A 25,573-nucleotide genomic window follows, 5' to 3' on the forward strand; every position below is an offset into this window, starting at 1 on the left:
GTGATATAACATATAAAAAAAGAAAAAAGAAAAAAATACACGAATCTCAATGTAAGATCTTGCGAATATAGCATCGACTGAAACTTAATAAAATCTCTGTCAACTGAGACTTAGCATGGTTGTTTCTTTTATGAGAAAGAAAGGAGCTCCTTGGCTTGGGTCAGGCTCGGCCGCTCTAGCCCGCGCTCCGGTTTGGTCACATCGGCACTATAGCTGGCCAAAGGGCCGTGCTAACCGGGTCGGCCTAGTAGCATGCAGGAACGGCACGACCCAGACATGACACGGTCCGGGCTAAACAGGCCAGACACGGCACGCGGCACGCCATGGGCCATGCCTGTCCTAGAGGCTGGGCACGCGGGCCGGCACGGCACGACCTGTTTAACTTTTTTTTGAAATATATAAATATATATGTCATATATAAATACGTAGTACTCTAATATGTTTAATAATTTTGTAGTGCATGCATATATTTGTAGTGCTCTAATATGTGTTTTTTTATCTTTTTTAATATTGCACCATATATTTTTTTTACATTTTTTGGCTTTTTATCCTGCTTTTTGAAGGTACTTCGCATGAAAAAAAGTCAAACCGACACGGGCCGGCATGCCTAAGCGTGCCAGGGGCCAGCCCACTTAACTCTTGTGTCGTGCTTGGGCTGCTGCCGGCTCACGTGCACGGCACGACCTGTTTAACTTTTTTGGCTCACGTGCTGCAGGACTTTTTCCCCGCAAAAAAAAGACGTTCATGTCATTGACTATAAAGTAAGGGGGTTTTCTGCCAAATAACATGCCATGTAGCCACCTGACAGGCGGGCCCAGCTGGTCAGATACACCGTCAGTACATATTTATACGCGATTTAGCCCGATTTGCAACGGCTTGCCCGAAACTTGGTACTGATATGTAAAAATTTCAAAAACTGGTATCAATTCGCCAACACCGTTCCAAATGTGATACCTGGTCAGATACACTGTCAGTACATATTTATACGCGATTTAGCCCGATTTGCAACGGCTTGCCCGAAACTTGGTACTGATACGTAAAAATTTCAAAAACTGGTATCAATTCGCCAACACCGTTCTAAATGTGATACTATCGTGTAATTTACTCCTCTATATGACTAGGGTATGGCGACACGTCCAACCTGTGCTCTGGCTTGGAGCAACTACTGGTTTGTGCTGGGCAGTGTGGAGGTACCACCGATACCGCACCTGTCTACGCAGCAACAGCCGGAACATTACTGAGCCGTCGGCTGACGAAGGTAATGATCTAGTGATTGGGCGCAACAGTGAGATCGATCGCATCATCTGCATCCTCTGCCGCCGGACCAAGAACTGTGCCGCGCTCGTCGGTGAGGCAGGGGTTGGCAAGACGGCCATTGTTGAGGGCCTCACCCAGCGCATCACCAACGGCAAAGTCCCGACCAAGCTCGCTGGAGCTTGCGTTGTGGAGGTTGACCTCGGGGCCATGGTTGCCGAGACTAACCTCTGCGGCATGTTTGAGCAGCGCATCAAGGATGTGATAAGGAGCTCCGAGGATGGGGACGACAAGGTGATCCTGTTCATCGATGAGATGCACATGCTTCTTGGTGCTCGTGATAGTGTAGGGGGCACAGATGCTGCCAACCTTCTAAAGCCGGCGCTGGCCCGTGGTCGCATCCGCTGTGTAGGCGCCACGACTCTCAATGAGTACCACAAGTACATTCAGGCTGATGCCGCACTCGAGCGGCGGTTCCAAAAGGTTCATGTTGAGGAGCCGAGTGTTGAGGTGACCATCGCTATTCTGAAGGGGCTTAAACAGAGGTACTGATATGTAAAAATTTCAAAAACTGGTATCAATTCGCCAACACCGTTCCAAATGTGATACCTGGTCAGATACACCGTCAGTACATATTTATACGCGATTTAGCCCGATTTGCAACGGCTTGCCCGAAACTTGGTACTGATACGTAAAAATTTCAAAAACTGGTATCAATTCGCCAACACCGTTCTAAATGTGATACTATCGTGTAATTTACTCCTCTATATGACTAGGGTATGGCGACACGTCCAACCTGTGCTCTGGCTTGGAGCAACTACTGGTTTGTGCTGGGCAGTGTGGAGGTACCACCGATACCGCACCTGTCTACGCAGCAACAGCCGGAACATTACTGAGCCGTCGGCTGACGAAGGTAATGATCCAGTGATTGGGCGCAACAGTGAGATCGATCGCATCATCTGCATCCTCTGCCACCGGACCAAGAACTGTGCCGCGCTCGTCGGTGAGGCAGGGGTTGGCAAGACGGCCATTGTTGAGGGCCTCACCCAGCGCATCACCAACGGCAAAGTCCCGACCAAGCTCGCTGGAGCTTGCGTTGTGGAGGTTGACCTCGGGGCCATGGTTGCCGAAACTAACCTCTGCGGCATGTTTGAGCAGCGCATCAAGGATGTGATAAGGAGCGCCGAGGATGGGGACGACAAGGTGATCCTGTTCATCGATGAGATGCACATGCTTCTTGGTGCTCGTGATAGTGTAGGGGGCACAGATGCTGCCAACCTTCTAAAGCCGGCGCTGGCCCGTGGTCGCATCCGCTGTGTAGGCGCCACGACTCTCAATGAGTACCACAAGTACATTCAGGCTGATGCCGCACTCGAGCGGCGGTTCCAAAAGGTTCATGTTGAGGAGCCGAGTGTTGAGGTGACCATCGCTATTCTGAAGGGGCTTAAACAGAGGTACCAAGACCACCATGGCTTGGAAATTCAGGATGCTGCTCTTGTTGCTGTCGCACAGTTGGCTGGCCGCTATATCACTGGTAAGTGTTGAACTTTGCTCTTGTTTGAACTACCTGCAATATTTGTTTCGAGGTTCATCCACGAGTGACAAGCATGTAAAATTGATGAATCTCATTGCGGTCTGTATAGATCGCCACTTTCCCGATAAGGCAATCGATCTGATTGATGAGGCATGCGCTGCCACAAGGATCATGCTTGACAGTGAAAGAGAAGCAACCGCCGCAAGGACACAGATTTACGACAAAAAAGAAGTGACTGCGCAAAGTAGATCTATGGATGCGCTGAAGCAAGAAATTGTTGGTCCAGGTCATGTCGCACAGGTATTCACTCATAGCCTAAATTAATTACTTCCATTATTTCAACTAGCAAAGTGGCCTGCCCGATGTGCGGGCTAGAACTTTATGAAGTGTTATTATGAGAACACATTATTGATTTTTTCTAAATAAAGTCGGAACCTAATGTGATCACATTCACAAATATAAGCCTTTTGCAAACATAGTTTTGTCTTGGGTATGTATGTTTCATTTTATCATTGATATACAAATATATATGTTATGCAGAAATTTACCTCATTCTTATGCATATTGTACCAGCTTTTTCAGTTGTTGATATGTGTTTTCATGATATTTTTTTGCCGATTATGTCTAACTTGATCTTTTAATTGACCGCAAACATCTTAGTGAACAAAGTTTTAGTTTTAAAATTGGTATATGAAGAAAAGGGCATTTTTGTACCATCTATCCATTAAAATGATTCATGTTAGCTATTCGTGTGGGCAACATCTTTGTTGGTTTTAAAAAAGATATAAATTTGTTCATATAAATATTAGTATTATTATGCTATTGGGGAAATTTTCAAGCACGGGCAATATGAGTTGTCTTAATCTTTTGGAATAAATTTGAGGCATATGGCATGCCAAATCACATGTTGAACACAAATTACCTACATATTTGAGAAAATCTCTCATTCTAGCACAATACATTATGGTGTAAACAACAAACTAAAAGTTTGGGACATTTTATCAAAAAAAAAGTTTGGGACATAAAATAAATGAACATAAAAGTAACTAATTGCATTAGTATTTCTCCAAAAGTAATCAATTACATTAAATCTTCATCTATAATGCTTTAATCTTGCATGTGAACCAAAACATCTAAAACAAAAACACTAAATATATGCGAGCTCGTAAAAGTTGATATGACACACATTTTGAGTACCATCACTCTATCATGGATTTGTATTTCAAAATATAGAAACTATCACTGTATAGATGGATACTTCTTAGCTTCTGCAATTTCCAAAGAATAGGTCATCATTGAAATGAAGGAAAAATAATGATTATGTTTTGTATATTAGGGTTTATTTGAATACATCTTTGATTAACCGTAAAGCATGAAAAATAGAACAGATAGAAGCTGTTGGAAATATGCCCTAGAGGCAATAATAAATTGGTTATTATTATATGTTTCCTTGTTCATGATAATCGTTTATTATCCATGCTATAATTGTATTGATAGGAAACTCAGATACATGTGTGGATACATAGACAACACCATGTCCCTAGTGAGCCTCTAGTTGACTAGCTCGTTGATCAATAGATGGTTACGGTTTCCTGACCATGGACATTGGATGTCGTTGATAACGGGATCACATCATTAGGAGAATGATGTGATGGACAAGACCCAATCGTAAGCCTAGCACAAAGATCGTGTAGTTCGTATGCTAAAGCTTTTCTAATGTCAAGTATCATTTCCTTAGACCATGAGATTGTGCAACTCCCGGGTACCGTAGGAATGCTTTGGGTGTATCAAACGTCACAACATAACTGGGTGACTATAAAGGTGCATTACAGGTATCTCCGAAAGTATCTGTTGGGTTGGCACGAATCGAGACTGGGATTTGTCACTCCGTGTAAACGGAGAGGTATCTCTGGGCCCACTCGGTAGGACATCATCATATGCGCAATGTGACCAAGGAGTTGATCACAGGATGATGTGTTACGGAACGAGTAAAGAGACTTACCAGTAACGAGATTGAACAAGGTATCGGGATACCGACGATCGAATCTCGGGCAAGTACAATACCGCTCGACAAAGGGAATTGTATACGGGATTGATTAAGTCCTTGACATCGTGGTTCATCCGATGAGATCATCGTGGAACATGTGGGAGCCATCATGGGTATCCAGATCCCGCTGTTGGTTATTGACCGGAGAACGTCTCGGTCATGTCTGCATGTCTCCCGAACCCGTAGGGTCTACACACTTAAGGTTCGATGACGCTAGGGTTATAAAGGAAGCTTGTATGTGGTTACCGAATGTTGTTAGGAGTCCCGGATGAGATCCCAGACGTCACGAGGAGTTCCGGAATGGTCCGGAGGTAAAGATTTATATATAGGAAGTCCTATTTCGGCCATCGGGACAAGTTTCGGGGTCATCGGTATTGTACCGGGACCACCGGAAGGGTCCCGGGGGCCCACCGGGTGGGGCCACCTACCCCGGGGGCCACATGGGCTGTAGGGGGTGCGCCTTGGCCTACATGGGCCAAGGGCACCAGCCCCAAGAGGCCCATGCGCCTGGGGAAACCCTAAAGGAAGAGTCCCAGCAGGGGAAGGCACCTCCTAGGTGCCTTGGGGGGGGGGAGGACTCCTCCCCTGGCCGCCCCCCCCTTGGAGATTGGATCTCCTAGGGGCTGGCGCACCCCCCCTTGGGATCCCTATATATAGTGGGGTAGGAGGGCCTCTCAAACACACCTTTTGCCTTTGGTGCAGCCCCTCCCTCTCTCCCAAGTTCTTCTCCTCTTCTGCGGTGCTTGGCGAAGCCCTGCAGGATTGCCACGCTCCTCCATCACCACCACGCCGTTGTGCTGCTGTTGGATGGAGTCTTCCTCAACCTCTCCCTCTCTCCTTGCTGGATCAAGGCGTGGGAGACGTCACCGGGCTGTACGTGTGTTGAACGCGGAGGTGCCGTGCGTTCGGCACTTGGTCATCGGTGATTTGAATCACGACGAGTACGACTCCATCAACCCCGTTCACTTGAACGCTTCCGCTTAGCGATCTACAAGGGTATGTAGATGCACTCTCCTTCCCCTCATTGCTAGTTTCTCCATAGATAGATCTTGGTGATACGTAGGAAAATTTTGAATTTCTGCTACGTTCCCCAACAGTGGGATCATGAGCTAGGTCTATTGCGTAGATTCTATGCACGAGTAGAACACAATGTAGTTGTGGGCGTTGATTTTGTTCAATATGCTTGCCGTTACTAGTCTTATCTTGATTCGGCGGCATCGTGGGATGAAGCGGCCCGGACCGACCTTACACGTACTCTTACGTGAGACTGGTTCCACCGACTGACATGCACTAGATGCATAAGGTGGCTAGCGGGTGTCTGTCTCTCCCACTTTAGTCGGATCGGATTCGATGAAAAGGGTCCTTATGAAGGGTAAATAGCAATTGGCATATCACGTTGTGGTATTTGCCTAGGTAAGAACCGTTCTTGCTAGAAACCCATAGCAGCCACGTAAAACATGCAAACAACAATTAGAGGACGTCTAACTTGTTTTTGCAGGGTATGCCATGTGATGTGATATGGCAAAAGGATGTGATGAATGATATATGTGATGTATGAGATTGATCATGTTCTTGTCAAGGGAATCACGACTTGCATGTCGATGACGAGACAACTTCAAGAAGACACGATGATGGAGATCATGATGATGGAGATCATGGTGTCATACCGGTGACAAGATGATCATGGAGCCCCAAGATGGAGATCAAAGGAGCTATATGATATTGGCCATATCATGTCACTATTATTTGATTGCATATGATATTTATCATATTTATACATCTTATTTGCTTAGAACGACGGTAGTAAATAAGATGATCCCTTACAACAATTTCAAGAAGTGTTCTCCCCTAACTGTGCACCGTTGCTACAGTTCGTCGTTTCTAAGCACCACGTGTTAATCGGGTGTGATGGATCCTTACGTTCACATACAACGGGTGTAAGACAGTTTTACACATGCAAAAACACTTAGGGTTAACTTGACGAGCCTAGCATGTACAGACATGGCCTCGGAACACAGAAGACCGAAAGGTCGAGCATGAGTCGTATAGAAGATACGATCAACATAAAGATGTTCACCGACGTTGACTAGTCCGTCTCACGCACAGATCGGACACGGCCTAGTTGACTCGGATCATGTAATCACTTAGATGACTAGAGGGATGTCTATCTAAGTGGGAGTTCATAAGATGAACTTAATTATCCTGAACATAGTCAAAAAGGATTTTGCAAATTATGTCGCAGCTCATGCTATAGTTCTACTGTTTAGTTATGTTCCTAGAGAAAAATTAGTTGAAAGTTGATAGTAGCAATTATGCGGACTAGGTCCGTAAACTGAGGATTGTCCTCATTGCTTCTTAGAAGGCTTATGTCCTTAATGCACCGCTTAGTGTGCTGAACCTCGAACGTTGTCTGTGGATGTTGCGAACATCTGACATACACGTTTTGATAACTACATGATAGTTCAGTTAAACGGTTTAGAATTGAGGCACCGAAGACGTTTTGAAACGTCGCGAAACATATGAGATGTTTTGAGGGCTGAAATTGGGATTTCAGGCTCGTGCCCACGTCAAGAGGTATAAGACCTCCGACGATTTTTCTTAGCCTGCAAACTAAGGGAGAAAAGCTCAATTGTTGAGCTTGTGCTCAGATTGTCTGAGTACAATAATTATTTGAATCAAGTGGGAGTTGATCTTCTAGATGAGATAGTGATGTTTCTCCGAAGTCATTACCACCAAGCTGCTAGAGCTTCGTGATGAACTATAATATATCGGGGACATGTATGATGATCCTTGAGATGTTCGTGATGTTTGACACCACAAAAGTAGAAATCAAGAAGGAGCATCAATTGTTGATGGTTGGTGAAACCACTAGTTTCAAGAAGGGCAAGGGCACGAAGGGATACTTCATAAAACGGCAATTCAGCTGTTGCTCTAGTGAAGAAACCCAAGGTTGAACCCAAACCCGAGACTAAGTGCTTCTATAATAAAGGGAACAGCCACTGGAGCAGAATTACCCTAGATACTTGGTAGATTAGAAGGCTGGCAAGGTCGATAGAAGTATATTGGATATACATTATGTTAATGTGTACTTTACTAGTACTCCTAGTAGCACCATGGTATTAGATACCGGTTCGGTTGCTAAGTGTTAGTAACTCGAAATAAAAGCTACAGGAATAAACGGAGACTAGCTAAAGGTGAGCTCACGATATGTGTTGGAAGTGTTTCCAATGTTGATATGATCAAGCATCGCACGCTCCCTCTACCATCGAGATTGGTGTTTGCGTTGAGCATAGACATGATTGGATTATGTCTATCGCAATACGGTTATTCATTTAAAGAGAATAATGGTTACTCTGTTTATTTGAATAATACCTTCAATGGTCTTACACCTGAAATGAATGGTTTATTGAATCTCGATCGTAGTGATACACATGTTCATGCCAAAACATAGTAATGATAGTACCACCTACTTGTGGCACTGCCACGTAAGTCATATCAGTATAAAACGCATGAAGAAGCTCCATGTTGATGGATCTTTGGACTCACTCATTTTTGAAAAGTTTGAGACATGCGAACCATGTCTATTGGTGTCTATGCATGAAGAAACTCCATGCAAATGGACCGTTTGGAATCACTTGATTTTTGAATCACTTGAGGCATGCAAATCATACCACATGGGCAAGATGACTGAAAGCCTCGGTTTCAGTAAAATGGAACTAGAAAGCAACTTGTTGGAAGTAATACATTTTTGATGTGTGCAGTCCAATGAGTGCTGAGGCGTGTAGTGTATATCGTTATGTTCTTACTTCATAGATGATTTGAGTAGATGTTGAGTATATTTACTTGATGGATCACGAGTCTGAATTATTGAAAGGTTCAAGTAATTTCAGGGTGAAGTTGAAAGATCATCGTAACAAGAGGATAAAAGATCTATGATATGATCATAGAGATGAATATCTGAATTACGAGTTTGGCACAGAATTAAGACATTGTGGAAATTGTTTCACAGCTGATACAGCCTGGAACACCATAGTGTGATGGTGTGTCCGAACATCATAACTGCACCCTATTGGATATGATGCATACCATGATGTCTCTTATCGAATTACCACGATAATTTATGGGTTAGGCATTAGAGACAACCACATTCACTTTAATTAGGGCACCATGTAATTCCGTTGAGACGACACCGTATGAACTATGGTTTAGAGAAACCTAAGATGTCATTTCTTAAAAGTTTGAGGCTGCGATGCTTATGTGAAAAAGTTTCAGGCTGATAAGCTCGAACCCAAAGCGGATAAATGCATCTTCATAGGACACCCAAAACAGTTGGGTATACCTTCTGTCTCAGATCTGAAAGCAATAAGGGATTGTTTCTAGGAATCGGGTCCTTTCTCGAGGAAAAGTTTCTCTCGAAAGAATTGAATGGGAGGATGGTGGAGACTTGATGAGGTTATTGAACCGTCACTTCAACTAGTGTATAGCAGGGCACAAAGAGTTGTTCCTGTGGCACCTACACCAATTGAAGTGGAAGCTTATGATATTGATCATGAGACTTCGGATCAAGTCACTCCCAAACCTCGTGGGATGACAAGAATGCGCACTACTTCAGGGTGGTACGTAATCCTGTCTTGGAAGTCATGTTGCTAGACAACAATGAACCTACGAGCTATGGAGAAGCGATGGTGGGCCTGGATTCCGATAAATGGCTCGAGGCCATAAAATCCGAGAGAGGATCCATGTATGAAAACAAAGTGTAGACTTTGGAAGAACTACTTGATGGTCGTAAGGCTGTTGAGTGTAGATGGATTTTGAAAGGAAGACGGACAATGATGGTAAATGTCACCATTAAGAAAGCTCGACTTGTCGTTAAGATGTTTTCCGACAAGTTCAAGGAGTTGACTACGGTGAGATTTTCTCACTCGTAGCGATGCTAAGAGTCTGTTGGAATTATATTAGCGATTACTGCATTATTTATGAAATCTTGCAGATAGGATGTCAAAACATTGTTTCCTCGACGATTTTCTTGAGGAAAGGTTGTATGTGATACAACCGGAAGGTTTTGTCAATCCTGAAAAATGCTAATAAGTATGCAAAGCTCCAGCAATCCTTCTGAGTAGTGGAGTAAGCATCTCGGAGTTGGAATGTATGCTTTGATGAGATGATCAAAGATTTTGGGTGTATACAAAGTTTATGAGAAACTGGTATTTCCAAAGAAGTGAGTGGGAGCACTATAGAATTTCTGATGAATATATGTTGTTGATCGGAAATGACGTAGAATTTCTGGAAAGCATATAGGGTTATTTGGAAAGTGTTTTTCAATGGAAAGCCTGGATTAAGCTACTTGAGCATTGAGCATCAAGATCTATAAGGATAGATCAAAACGCTTAATAGTACTTTCAAATGAGCACATGCCTTGACGTGATCTTGAAGGTGTTCAAGATGGATCAGTCAAAGAAGGAGTTCTTGCCTGAGTTGTAAGGTATGAAGTTAAGACTTAAAGCTCGACCGCGGCAGAATAGAGAGAAAGGACGAAGGTTGTCCCCTATGCTTAAGACATAGGCTCTACAGTATGCTATGCTGTGTACCGCACCTGAAGTGTGCCTTGCCATGAGTCAGTCAAGGGGTACCTGAGTGATCCAAGAATGGATCACAGGACAGCGGTCAAAGTTATCCTTAGTAACTAGTGGACTAAGGAATTTTCTCGATTATGGAGGTGGTAAAAGAGTTCGTGGTAAAGGGTTACGCCGATGCAAACTTTGACACTAATCCAGATTATTCTGAGTAGTAAACTGGATTTGTATAGTAGAACAGTTATTTGGAATAAGCTCCAAATAGAACGTGGTAGCTACATCTAGGAGATGACATAGAGATTTGTAAAGCACACACGGATCTGAAAGGTTCAGACCCGTTGACTAAAACCTCTCTCACAAGCAACATGATCAAACCCAGAACTCATTGAGTGCTAATCACATAGTGATGTGAACTAGATTACTGACTCTAGTAAACTCTTTGGATGTTGGTCACATGGCGATGTGACCTGTGAATGTTAATCACATGGCGATGTGAACTAGATTATTGACTCTAGTGCAAGTGGGAGACTGTTGGAAATATGCCCTAGAGGCAATAATAAATTGGTTATTATTATATATTTCCTTGTTCATGATAATCGTTTATTATCCATGCTATAATTGTATTGATAGGAAACTCAGATACATGTGTGGATACATAGACAACACCATGTCCCTAGTGAGCCTCTAGTTGACTAGCTCGTTGATCAATAGATGGTTACGGTTTCCTGACCATGGACATTGGATGTCGTTGATAACGGGATCACATCATTACGAGAATGATGTGATGGACAAGACCCAATCGTAAGCCTAGCACAAAGATCGTGTAGTTCGTATGCTAAAGCTTTTCTAATGTCAAGTATCATTTCCTTAGACCATGAGATTGTGCAACTCCCGGGTACCGTAGGAATGCTTTGGGTGTACCAAACGTCACAACGTAACTGGGTGACTATAAAGGTGCATTACAGGTATCTCCGAAAGTATCTGTTGGGTTGGCACGAATCGAGACTGGGATTTGTCACTCCGTGTAAACGGAGAGGTATCTCTGGGCCCACTCGGTAGGACATCATCATATGCGCAATGTGACCAAGGAGTTGATCACGGGATGATGTGTTACGGAACGAGTAAAGAGACTTACCAGTAACGAGATTGAACAAGGTATCGGGATACCGACGATCGAATCTCGGGCAAGTACAATACCGCTCGACAAAGGGAATTGTATACGGGATTGATTAAGTCCTTGACATCGTGGTTCATCCGATGAGATCATCGTGGAACATGTGGGAGCCATCATGGGTATCCAGATCCCGCTGTTGGTTATTGACCGGAGAACGTCTCGGTCATGTCTGCATGTCTCCCGAACCCGTAGGGTCTACACACTTAAGGTTCGATGACGCTAGGGTTATAAAGGAAGCTTGTATGTGGTTACCGAATGTTGTTCGGAGTCCCGGATGAGATCCCGGACGTCACGAGGAGTTCCGGAATGGTCCGGAGGTAAAGATTTATATATAGGAAGTCCTGTTTCGGCCATCGGGACAAGTTTCGGGGTCATCGGTATTGTACCGGGACCACCGGAAGGGTCCCGGGGGCCCACCGGGTGGGGCCACCTACCCCGGGGGCCACATGGGCTGTAGGGGGTGCGCCTTGGCCTACATGGGCCAAGGGCACCAGCCCCAAGAGGCCCATGCGCCTGGGGAAACCCTAAAGGAAGAGTCCCAGCAGGGGAAGGCACCTCCTAGGTGCCTTGGGGGGGGAGGACTCCTCCCCTGGCCACCGCCCCCTTGGAGATTGGATCTCCTAGGGGCTGGCGCACCCCCCCTTGGGATCCCTATATATAGTGGGGTAGGAGGGCCTCTCAAACACACCTTTTGCCTTTGGTGCAGCCCCTCCCTCTCTCCCAAGTTCTTCTCCTCTTCTGCGGTGCTTGGCGAAGCCCTGCAGGATTGCCACGCTCCTCCATCACCACCACGCCGTTGTGCTGCTGTTGGATGGAGTCTTCCTCAACCTCTCCCTCTCTCCTTGCTGGATCAAGGCGTGGGAGACGTCACCGGGCTGTACGTGTGTTGAACGCGGAGGTGCCGTGCGTTCGGCACTTGGTCATCGGTGATTTGAATCACGACGAGTACGACTCCATCAACCCCGTTCACTTGAACGCTTCTGCTTAGCGACCTACAAGGGTATGTAGATGCACTCTCCTTCCCCTCATTGCTAGTTTCTCCATAGATAGATCTTGGTGATACGTAGGAAAATTTTGAATTTCTGCTACGTTCCCCAACAGTGGCATCATGAGCTAGGTCTATTGCGTAGATTCTATGCACGAGTAGAACACAATGTAGTTGTGGGCGTTGATTTTGTTCAATATGCTTGCCGTTACTAGTCTTATCTTGATTCGGCGGCATCGTGGGATGAAGCGGCCCGGACCGACCTTACACGTACTCTTACGTGAGACTGGTTCCACCGACTGACATGCACTAGATGCATAAGGTGGCTAGCGGGTGTCTGTCTCTCCCACTTTAGTCGGATCGGATTCGATGAAAAGGGTCCTTATGAAGGGTAAATAGCAATTGGCATATCACGTTGTGGTATTTGCGTAGGTAAGAACCGTTCTTGCTAGAAACCCATAGCAGCCACGTAAAACATGCAAACAACAATTAGAGGACGTCTAACTTGTTTTTGCAGGGTATGCCATGTGATGTGATATGGCAAAAGGATGTGATGAATGATATATGTGATGTATGAGATTGATCATGTTCTTGTCAAGGGAATCACGACTTGCATGTCGATGACGAGACAACTTCAAGAAGACACGATGATGGAGATCATGATGATGGAGATCATGGTGTCATACCGGTGACAAGATGATCATGGAGCCCCAAGATGGAGATCAAAGGAGCTATATGATATTGGCCATATCATGTCACTATTATTTGATTGCATATGATATTTATCATATTTATACATCTTATTTGCTTAGAACGACGGTAGTAAATAAGATGATCCCTTACAACAATTTCAAGAAGTGTTCTCCCCTAACTGTGCACCGTTGCTACAGTTCGTCGTTTCTAAGCACCACGTGTTAATCGGGTGTGATGGATCCTTACGTTCACATACAACGGGTGTAAGACAGTTTTACACATGCAAAAACACTTAGGGTTAACTTGACGAGCCTAGCATGTACAGACATGGCCTCGGAACACAGAAGACCGAAAGGTCGAGCATGAGTCGTATAGAAGATACGATCAACATAAAGATGTTCACCGACGTTGACTAGTCCGTCTCACGCACAGATCGGACACGACCTAGTTGACTCGGATCATGTAATCACTTAGATGACTAGAGGGATGTCTATCTAAGTGGGAGTTCATAAGATGAACTTAATTATCCTGAACATAGTCAAAAAGGATTTTGCAAATTATGTCGCAGCTCATGCTATAGTTCTACTGTTTAGTTATGTTCCTAGAGAAAAATTAGTTGAAAGTTGATAGTAGCAATTATGCGGACTAGGTCCGTAAACTGAGGATTGTCCTCATTGCTTCTTAGAAGGCTTATGTCCTTAATGCACCGCTTAGTGTGCTGAACCTCGAACGTTGTCTGTGGATGTTGCGAACATCTGACATACACGTTTTGATAACTACATGATAGTTCAGTTAAACGGTTTAGAATTGAGGCACCGAAGACGTTTTGAAACGTCGCGAAACATATGAGATGTTTTGAGGGCTGAAATTGGGATTTCAGGCTCGTGCCCACGTCAAGAGGTATAAGACCTCCGACGATTTTTCTTAGCCTGCAAACTAAGGGAGAAAAGCTCAATTGTTGAGCTTGTGCTCAGATTGTCTGAGTACAACAATTATTTGAATCAAGTGGGAGTTGATCTTCCAGATGAGATAGTGATGTTTCTCCGAAGTCATTACCACCAAGCTGCTAGAGCTTCGTGATGAACTATAATATATCGGGGACATGTATGATGATCCTTGAGATGTTCGTGATGTTTGACACCACAAAAGTAGAAATCAAGAAGGAGCATCAATTGTTGATGGTTGGTGAAACCACTAGTTTCAAGAAGGGCAAGGGCACGAAGGGATACTTCATAAAACGGCAATTCAGCTGTTGCTCTAGTGAAGAAACCCAAGGTTGAACCCAAACCCGAGACTAAGTGCTTCTATAATAAAGGGAACAGCCACTGGAGCAGAATTACCCTAGATACTTGGTAGATTAGAAGGCTGGCAAGGTCGATAGAAGTATATTGGATATACATTATGTTAATGTGTACTTTACTAGTACTCCTAGTAGCACCATGGTATTAGATACCGGTTCGGTTGCTAAGTGTTAGTAACTCGAAATAAAAGCTACAGGAATAAACGGAGACTAGCTAAAGGTGAGCTCACGATATGTGTTGGAAGTGTTTCCAATGTTGATATGATCAAGCATCGCACGCTCCCTCTACCATCGAGATTGGTGTTTGCGTTGAGCATAGACATGATTGGATTATGTCTATCGCAATACGGTTATTCATTTAAAGAGAATAATGGTTACTCTGTTTATTTGAATAATACCTTCAATGGTCTTACACCTGAAATGAATGGTTTATTGAATCTCGATCGTAGTGATACACATGTTCATGCCAAAACATAGTAATGATAGTACCACCTACTTGTGGCACTGCCACGTAAGTCATATCAGTATAAAACGCATGAAGAAGCTCCATGTTGATGGATCTTTGGACTCACTCATTTTTGAAAAGTTTGAGACATGCGAACCATGTCTATTGGTGTCTATGCATGAAGAAACTCCATGCAAATGGACCGTTTGGAATCACTTGATTTTTGAATCACTTGAGGCATGCAAATCATACCACATGGGCAAGATGACTGAAAGCCTCGGTTTCAGTAAAATGGAACTAGAAAGCAACTTGTTGGAAGTAATACATTTTTGATGTGTGCAGTCCAATGAGTGCTGAGGCGTGTAGTGTATATCGTTATGTTCTTACTTCACAGATGATTTGAGTAGATGTTGAGTATATTTACTTGATGGATCACGAGTCTGAATTATTGAAAGGTTCAAGTAATTTCAGGGTGAAGTTGAAAGATCATCGTAACAAGAGGATAAAAGATCTATGATATGATCATAGAGATGAATATCTGAATTACGAGTTTGGCACAGAATTAAGACATTGTGGAAATTGTTTCACAGCTGATACAGCCTGGAACACCATAGTGTGATGGTGTGTCCGAACATCATAACTGCACCCTATTGGATATGATGCATACCATGATGTCTCTTATCGAATTACCACGATAATTTATGGGTTAGGCATTAGAGACAACCACATTCACTTTAATTAGGGCACCATGTAATTCCGTTGAGACGACACCGTATGAACTATGGTTTAGAGAAACCTAAGCTGTCATTTCTTAAAAGTTTGAGGCTGCGATGCTTATGTGAAAAAGTTTCAGGCTGATAAGCTCGAACCCAAAGCGGATAAATGCATCTTCATAGGACACCCAAAACAGTTGGGTATACCTTCTGTCTCAGATCTGAAAGCAATAAGGGATTGTTTCTAGGAATCGGGTCCTTTCTCGAGGAAAAGTTTCTCTCGAAAGAATTGAATGGGAGGATGGTGGAGACTTGATGAGGTTATTGAACCGTCACTTCAACTAGTGTATAGCAGGGCACAAAGAGTTGTTCCTGTGGCACCTACACCAATTGAAGTGGAAGCTTATGATATTGATCATGAGACTTCGGATCAAGTCACTCCCAAACCTCGTGGGATGACAAGAATGCGCACTACTTCAGGGTGGTACGTAATCCTGTCTTGGAAGTCATGTTGCTAGACAACAATGAACCTACGAGCTATGGAGAAGCGATGGTGGGCCCGGATTCCGATAAATGGCTCGAGGCCATAAAATCCGAGAGAGGATCCATGTATGAAAACAAAGTGTAGACTTTGGAAGAACTACTTGATGGTCGTAAGGCTGTTGAGTGTAGATGGATTTTAAAAGGAAGACGGACAATGATGGTAAATGTCACCATTAAGAAAGCTCGACTTGTCGTTAAGATGTTTTCCGACAAGTTCAAGGAGTTGACTACGGTGAGATTTTCTCACTCGTAGCGATGCTAAGAGTCTGTTGGAATTATATTAGCGATTACTGCATTATTTATGAAATCTTGCAGATAGGATGTCAAAACATTGTTTCCTCGACGATTTTCTTGAGGAAAGGTTGTATGTGATACAACCGGAAGGTTTTGTCAATCCTGAAAAATGCTAATAAGTATGCAAAGCTCCAGCAATCCTTCTGAGTAGTGGAGTAAGCATCTCGGAGTTGGAATGTATGCTTTGATGAGATGATCAAAGATTTTGGGTGTATACAAAGTTTATGAGAAACTGGTATTTCCAAAGAAGTGAGTGGGAGCACTATAGAATTTCTGATGAATATATGTTGTTGATCGGAAATGACGTAGAATTTCTGGAAAGCATATAGGGTTATTTGGAAAGTGTTTTTCAATGGAAAGCCTGGATTAAGCTACTTGAGCATTGAGCATCAAGATCTATAAGGATAGATCAAAACGCTTAATAGTACTTTCAAATGAGCACATGCCTTGACGTGATCTTGAAGGTGTCCAAGATGGATCAGTCAAAGAAGGAGTTCTTGCCTGAGTTGTAAGGTATGAAGTTAAGACTTAAAGCTCGACCGCGGCAGAATAGAGAGAAAGGACGAAGGTTGTCCCCTATGCTTAAGACATAGGCTCTACAGTATGCTATGCTGTGTACCGCACCTGAAGTGTGCCTTGCCATGAGTCAGTCAAGGGGTACCTGAGTGATCCAAGAATGGATCACAGGACAGCGGTCAAAGTTATCCTTAGTAACTAGTGGACTAAGGAATTTTCTCGATTATGGAGGTGGTAAAAGAGTTCGTGGTAAAGGGTTACGCCGATGCAAACTTTGACACTAATCCAGATTATTCTGAGTAGTAAACTGGATTTGTATAGTAGAACAGTTATTTGGAATAAGCTCCAAATAGAACGTGGTAGCTACATCTAGGAGATGACATAGAGATTTGTAAAGCACACACGGATCTGAAAGGTTCAGACCCGTTGACTAAAACCTCTCTCACAAGCAACATGATCAAACCCAGAACTCATTGAGTGCTAATCACATAGTGATGTGAACTAGATTACTGACTCTAGTAAACTCTTTGGATGTTGGTCACATGGCGATGTGACCTGTGAATGTTAATCACATGGCGATGTGAACTAGATTATTGACTCTAGTGCAAGTGGGAGACTGTTGGAAATATGCCCTAGAGGCAATAATAAATTGGTTATTATTATATATTTCCTTGTTCATGATAATCGTTTATTATCCATGCTATAATTGTATTGATAGGAAACTCAGATACATGTGTGGATACATAGACAACAACATGTCCCTAGTGAGCCTCTAGTTGACTAGCTCGTTGATCAATAGATGGTTACGGTTTCCTGACCATGGACATTGGATGTCGTTGATAACGGGATCACATCATTAGGAGAATGATGTGATGGACAAGACCCAATCGTAAGCCTAGCACAAAGATCGTGTAGTTCGTATGCTAAAGCTTTTCTAATGTCAAGTATCATTTCCTTAGACCATGAGATTGTGCAACTCCCGGGTACCGTAGGAATGCTTTGGGTGTACCAAACGTCACAACGTAACTGGGTGACTATAAAGGTGCATTACAGGTATCTCCGAAAGTATCTGTTGGGTTGGCACGAATCGAGACTGGGATTTGTCACTCCGTGTAAACGGAGAGGTATCTCTGGGCCCACTCGGTAGGACATCATCATATGCGCAATGTGACCAAGGAGTTGATCACGGGATGATGTGTTACGGAACGAGTAAAGAGACTTACCAGTAACGAGATTGAACAAGGTATCGGGATACCGACGATCGAATCTCGGGCAAGTACAATACCGCTCGACAAAGGGAATTGTATACGGGATTGATTAAGTCCTTGACATCGTGGTTCATCCGATGAGATCATCGTGGAACATGTGGGATCCATCATGGGTATCCAGATCCCGCTGTTGGTTATTGACCGGAGAACGTCTCGGTCATGTCTGCATGTCTCCCGAACCCGTAGGGTGTACATACTTAAGGTTCGATGACGCTAGGGTTATAAAGGAAGCTTGTATGTGGTTACCGAATGTTGTTCGGAGTCCCAGATGAGATCCCAGACGTCACGAGGAGTTCCGGAATGGTCCGGAGGTAAAGATTTATATATAGGAAGTCCTGTTTCGGCCATCGGGACAAGTTTCGGGGTCATCGGTATTGTACCGGGACCACCGGAAGGGTCCCGGGGGCCCACCGGGTGGGGCCACCTACCCCGGGGGCCACATGGGCTGTAGGGGGTGCGCCTTGGCCTACATGGGCCAAGGGCACCAGCCCCAAGAGGCCCATGCGCCTGGGGAAACCCTAAAGGAAGAGTCCCAGCAGGGGAAGGCACCTCCTAGGTGCCTTGGGGGGGGGGAGGACTCCTCCCCTGGCCGCCCCCCCCTTGGAGATTGGATCTCCTAGGGGCTGGCGCACCCCCCCTTGGGATCCCTATATATAGTGGGGTAGGAGGTCCTCTCAAACACACCTTTTGCCTTTGGTGCAGCCCCTCCCTCTCTCCCAAGTTCTTCTCCTCTTCTGCGGTGCTTGGCGAAGCCCTGCAGGATTGCCACGCTCCTCCATCACCACCACGCCGTTGTGCTGCTGTTGGATGGAGTCTTCCTCAACCTCTCCCTCTCTCCTTGCTGGATCAAGGCGTGGGAGACGTCACCGGGCTGTACGTGTGTTGAACGCGGAGGTGCCGTGCGTTCGGCACTTGGTCATCGGTGATTTGAATCACGACGAGTACGACTCCATCAACCCCGTTCACTTGAACGCTTCCGCTTAGCGATCTACAAGGGTATGTAGATGCACTCTCCTTCCCCTCACTGCTAGTTTCTCCATAGATAGATCTTGGTGATACGTAGGAAAATTTTGAATTTCTGCTACGTTCCCCAACAGAAGCTTGTTAGTTCTCAAGTCGTTATATATATTTTTTAAATAAATTTGCCATAAATAAAAGTTTTTATGGTTGTTCGTCTACCGTCATCGTTACTTGTACACTATCACCAACATGTTCATTAGTAAGAAATAAGCAAAGCTCATACGGCCACACAACCATGTAGCACCAACATATGCTAAAGTCCAGTTTAGGAAATAATTGCATGCCTTTGATACACCTCATAATACTGAAGGAAATATGCCCTAGAGGCAATAATAAAGTTATTATTTATTTCCTTATATCATGATAAATGTTTATTATTCATGCTAGAATTGTATTAACCGGAAACATAATACATGTGTGAATACATAGACAAACAGAGTGTCACTAGTATGCCTCTACTAGACTAGCTCGTTAATCAAAGATGGTTATGTTTCCTAACCATGGACAAAGAGTTGTTATTTGATTAACGGGATCACATCATTAGGTGAATGATCTGATTGACATGACCCATTCCATTAGCTTAGCACCTGATCATTTAATATGTTGCTATTGCTTTCTTCATGACTTATACATGTTCCTATGACTATGAGATTATGCAACTCCCGTTTGCCGGAGGAACACTTTGTGTGTTACCAAACGTCACAACATAACTGGGTGATTATAAAGGTGCTCTACAGGTGTCTCCAAAGGTGCATGTTGGGTTGGCGTATTTCGAGATTAGGATTTGTCACTCCGATTGTCGGAGAGGTATCTCTGGGCCCTCTCGGTAATGCACATCACATAAGCCTTGCAAGCATTGCAACTAATGAGTTAGTTGTGAGATGATGTATTACTGAACGAGTAAAGAGACTTGCCGGTAGCGAGATTGAACTAGGTATTGAGATACCGACGATCGAATCTCGGGCAAGTAACATACCGATGACAAAGGGAACAACGTATGTTGTTATGTGGTCTGACCGACAAAAGATCTTCGTAGAATATGTAGGAGCCAATATGAGCATCCAGGTTCCGCTATTGGTTATTGACCGGAGACGTGTCTCTGTCATGTCTACATTGTTCTCGAACCCATAGGGTCTGCATGCTTAAGGTTTCGATGACAGTTATATTATGAGTTTATGCATTTTGATGTACCGAAGTTTGTTCGGAGTCCCGGATGTGATCACGGACATGACGAGGAGTCTCGAAATGGTCGAGACATAAAGATTGATATATTGGAAGCCTATATTTGGATATCGGAAGTATTCCGGGTGAAATCGGGAGTTTACCGGAGTACCGGGAGGTTACCGGAACCCCCCGGGAGGTATATGGGCCTTAGTGGGCTTTAGTGGAAGAGAGGAGAGGTGGCCAGGGCTGGGCCGCACGCCCCTCCCCCCTAGTCCGAATAGGACAAGGAGAGGGGGTCGGCGCCCCCCTCCTTCCTTCTCTCTCTCCTCTTTCCCCCCCTCCCGAATCCTATTCCAACTAGGAAAGGGGGGGAATCCTACTCCCGGAGGGAGTAGGACTCCTCCTGGCGCGCCCTCTCCTAGCCGGCCGCACCCCCCCTTTGATCCTTTATATACGGAGGCAGGGAGCACCCCTAAAGACACAAGTTGATCCACGTGATCATATTCTTAGCCGTGTGCGGTGCCCCCTTCCACCATAGTCCTCGGTAATATTGTAGCGGTGCTTAGGCGAAGCCCTGCGACGGTAGTACATCAAGATCGTCACCACGCCGTCGTACTGACGGAACTCTTCCCCGACACTTTGCTGGATCGGAGTCCGGGGATCGTCATCGAGCTGAACGTGTGCTAGAACTCGGAGGTGCCGTAGTTTCGGTGCTTGATCGGTCGGGCCGTGAAGACGTACGACTACATCAACCACACTTGTCGATCTACAAGGGTACGTAGATCACACTCTCCCCTCTCGTTGCTATGCATCACCATGATCTTGCGTGTGCGTAGGAAATTTTTTGAAATTACTACGTAACCCAACAGTGGCATCCGAGCCTAGGTTTTATATGTTGATGTTATATGCACGAGTAGAACACAAGTGGGTTGTGGGCGATATAAGTCATACTGCTTACCAGCATGTCATACTTTGGTTCGGCGGTATTGTTGGACGAAGCGGCCCGGACCAACATTACGCGTACGCTTACGCGAGACCGGTTCTCCCGACGTGCTTTGCAGAAAGGTGGCTAGCGGATGACAGTTTCTCCAACTTTAGTTGAACCGAGTGTGGCTACGCCCGGTCCTTGCGAAGGTTAAAACAGCACCAACTTGACAAACTATCGTTGTGGTTTTGATGCGTAGGTAAGATTGGTTCTTGCTTAAGCCCGTAGCAGCCACGTAAAACATGCAACAACAAAGTAGAGGACGTCTAACTTGTTTTTGCAGGGCATGTTGTGATGTGATATGGTCAAGACATGATGCTAAATTTTATTGTATGAGATGATCATGTTTTGTAACCGAGTTATCGGCAACTGGCAGGAGCCATATGGTTGTCGCTTTATTGTATGCAATGCAATCGCGCTGTAATGCTTTACTTTATCACTAAGCGGTAGCGATAGTCGTGGAAGCATAAGATTGGCGAGATGACAACGATGCTACGATGGAGATCAAGGTGTCACGCCGGTGACGATGGTGATCACGACGGTGCTTCGAAGATGGAGATCACAATCACAAGATGATGATGGCCATATCATATCACTTATATTGATTGCATGTGATGTTTATCTTTTATGCATCTTATCTTGCTTTGATTGACGGTAGCATTATAAGATGATCTATAACTAATTACCAAGAAGTGTTCTCCCTGAGTATGCATCGTTGCGAAAGTTCTTCGTGCTGAGACACCACGTGATGATCGGGTGTGATAGGCTCTACGTTCAAATACAACGGGTGCAAAACAGTTGCACACGCGGAATACTCAGGTTATACTTGACGAGCCAAGCATATACAGATATGGCCTTGGAACACGGAGACCGAAAGGTCGAGCGTGAATCATATAGTAGATATGATCAACATAGTGATGTTCACCAATGAAACTACTCCATCTCACGTGATGATCGGACATGGTTTAGTTGATTTGGATCACGTAATCACTTAGAGGATTAGAGGGATGTCTATCTAAGTGGGAGTTCTTTAAATAATATGATTAATTGAACCTAAATTTATCATGAACTTAGTACCTGATAGTATCTTGCTTATTCATGTTTGATTGTAGATAGATGGCCCGTGCTGTTGTTCCGTTGAATTTTAATGCGTTCCTTGAGAAAGCAAAGTTGAAAGATGATGGTAGCAATTACACAGACTGGGTCCGTAACTTGAGGATTATCCTCATTGCTGCACAGAAGAATTACGTCCTGGAAGCACCGCTGGGTGCCAGGCCTGCTGCTGGAGCAACACCAGATGTTATGAACGTCTAGCAGAGCAAAGCTGATGACTACTCGATAGTTCAGTGTGCCATGCTTTATGGCTTAGAATCAGGACTTCAACGACGTTTTGAACGTCATGGAGCATATGAGATGTTCCAAGAGATGAAGTTAATATTTCAAGCAAATGCCCGGATTGAGGGATATGAAGTCTCCAATAAGTTCTATAGCTGCAAGATGGAGGAGAACAGTTCTGTCAGTGAGCATATACTCAAAATGTCTGGGTATAATAATCACTTGATTCAATTGGGAGTTAATCTTCCAGATGATTGCATCATTGACAGAATTCTCCAATCACTGCCACCAAGCTACAAGAGCTTCGCGATGAACTATAATATGCAAGGGATGAATAAGATTATTCCCGAGCTCTTCGCAATGCTGAAAGCTACGGAGGTAGAAATCAAGAAGGAGCATCAAGTGTTGATGGTCAACAAGACCACTAGTTTCAAGAAAAAGGGCGAAGGGAAAAAGAAGGGGAACTTCAAAAAGAACAGCAAGCAAGTTGCTACTCAAGAGAAGAAACCCAAACCTGGACCTAAGCCTAAAACTGAGTGCTTCTACTGCAAGCAGACTGGTCACTGGAAGCGGAACTGCCCCAAGTATTTGGCGGATAAGAAGGATGGCAAGGTGAACAAAGGTATATGTGATATACATGTTATTGATGTGTACCTTACTAATGCTCACAGTAGCACCTGGGTATTTGATACTGGTTCTGTTGCTAATATTTGCAACTCGAAACAGGGACTACGGATTAAGCGAAGATTGGCTAAGGACGAGGTGACGATGCGCGTGGGAAATGGTTCCAAAGTCGATGTGATCGCAGTCGGCACGCTACCTCTACATCTACCTTCGGGATTAGTATTAGACCTAAATAATTGTTATTTGGTGCCAGCGTTAAACATGAACATTATATCTGGATCTTGTTTGATGTGAGACGGTTATTCATTTAAATCAGAGAATAATGGTTGTTCTATTTACATGAGTAATATCTTTTATGGTCATGCACCCTTAAGGAGTGGTCTATTCTTATTAAATCTCGATAGTAGTGACACACATATTCATAGTGTTGAAGCCAAAAGATGCAGAGTTAATAATGATAGTGCAACTTATTTGTGGCACTGCCGTTTGGGTCATATCGGTATAAAGCGCATGAAGAAACTCCATACTAATGGGCTTTTGGAACCACTTGATTATGAATCACTTGGTACTTGCGAACCGTGCCTTATGGGTAAGATGACAAAGACACCGTTCTCCGGTACTATGGAGAGAGCAACAGATTTGTTGGAAATCATACATACAGATGTATGTGGTCCGATGAATGTTGAGACTCGTGGCGGATATCGTTATTTTCTCACCTTCACAGATGACTTAAGCAGATATGGGTATATCTACTTAATGAAACACAAGTCTGAAACATTTGAAAAGTTCAAAGAATTTCAGAGTGAAGTTGAAAATCATTGTAACAAGAAAATAAAATTCCTACGATCTGATCGTGGAGGAGAATATTTGAGTTACGAGTTTGGTGTATATTTGAAACAATGTGGAATAGTTTCGCAACTCACGCCACCCGGAACACCACAGCGTAATGGTGTGTCCGAACGTCATAATCGTACTTTACTAGATATGGTACGATCTATGATGTCTCTTACTGATTTACCGCTATCGTTTTGGGGATACGCTCTAGAGACGGCCGCATTCACGTTAAATAGGGCACCATCAAAATCCGTTGAGACGACGCCTTATGAACTATGGTTTGGCAAGAAACCAAAGTTGTCGTTTTGAAAGTTTGGGGCTGCGATGCTTATGTGAAAAAGCTTCAACCTGATAAGCTCGAACCCAAATCGGAGAAATGTGTCTTCATAGGATATCCAAAGGAAACTATTGGATACACCTTCTATCACAGATCCGAAGGCAAGACTTTTTTTGCTAAATTCGGAAACTTTCTAGAGAAGGAGTTTCTCTCGAAAGAAGTGAGTGGGAGGAAAGTAGAACTTGATGAGGTAACTGTACCTACTCCCTTATTGGAAAGTAGTACATCACAGAAACCTGTTTCTGTGACACCTACACCAATTAGTGAGGAAGCTAATAATGATGATCATGAAACTTCAGAACAAGATACTACTGAACCTCGTCTATCAACCAGAGTGAGATCCGCACCAGAGTGGTACGGTAACCCTGTTCTGGAAGTCATGCTACTAGATCATGATGAACCTACGAACTATGAAGAAGCGATGGTGAGCCCAGATTCCGCAAAATGGCTTGAAGCCATGAAATCTGAGATGGGATCCATGTATGAGAACAAAGTATGGACTTTGGTTGACTTGCCCAATGATCGTCAAGCAATTGAGAATAAATGGATCTTCAAGAAGAAGACTCACACTGACGGTAATATTACTGTCTACAAAGCTCGACTTGTCGCAAAAGGTTTTCGGCAAGTTCAAGGGATTGACTACGATGAGACCTTCTCACCCGTAGCGATGCTTAAGTCTGTCTGAATCATATTAGCAATTGCCGCATTTTATGATTATGAAATTTGGCAGATGGATGTCAAAACTGCATTCCTGAATGGATTTCTGGAAGAAGAGTTGTATATGATGCAACCAAAAGGTTTTGTCGATCCAAAGGGAGCTAACAAGGTGTGCAAGCTCCAGCGATCCATTTATGGACTGGTGCAAGCCTCTCGGAGTTGGAATAAACGCTTTGATAGTGTGATCAAAGCATTTGGTTTTATACATACTTTTGGAG

At 44.1% G+C, this 25,573-nt stretch overlaps 1 pseudogene across 1 annotated transcript in view; it reads left to right on the plus strand.

The window, feature by feature from the left end:
* Positions 1 to 1,113: 1,113 nt before the first annotated feature.
* Positions 1,114 to 25,573, plus strand: part of LOC125546701 (chaperone protein ClpB1-like) — a 33,813-nt pseudogene continuing 9,353 nt past the window's right edge. The window contains exons 1-3 of the transcript XR_015599262.1: positions 1,114 to 1,799; positions 2,031 to 2,788; positions 2,898 to 3,088. The product of XR_015599262.1 is annotated as a chaperone protein ClpB1-like (transcript). The remainder of the gene's footprint in view (positions 1,800 to 2,030; positions 2,789 to 2,897; positions 3,089 to 25,573) is intronic.

This window comes from Triticum urartu, chromosome 3A (genome assembly GCF_056163025.1).
Source record: "Triticum urartu cultivar PI428250 chromosome 3A, HENAU_Tu73, whole genome shotgun sequence".
Taxonomy (NCBI): domain Eukaryota; kingdom Viridiplantae; phylum Streptophyta; class Magnoliopsida; order Poales; family Poaceae; genus Triticum; species Triticum urartu.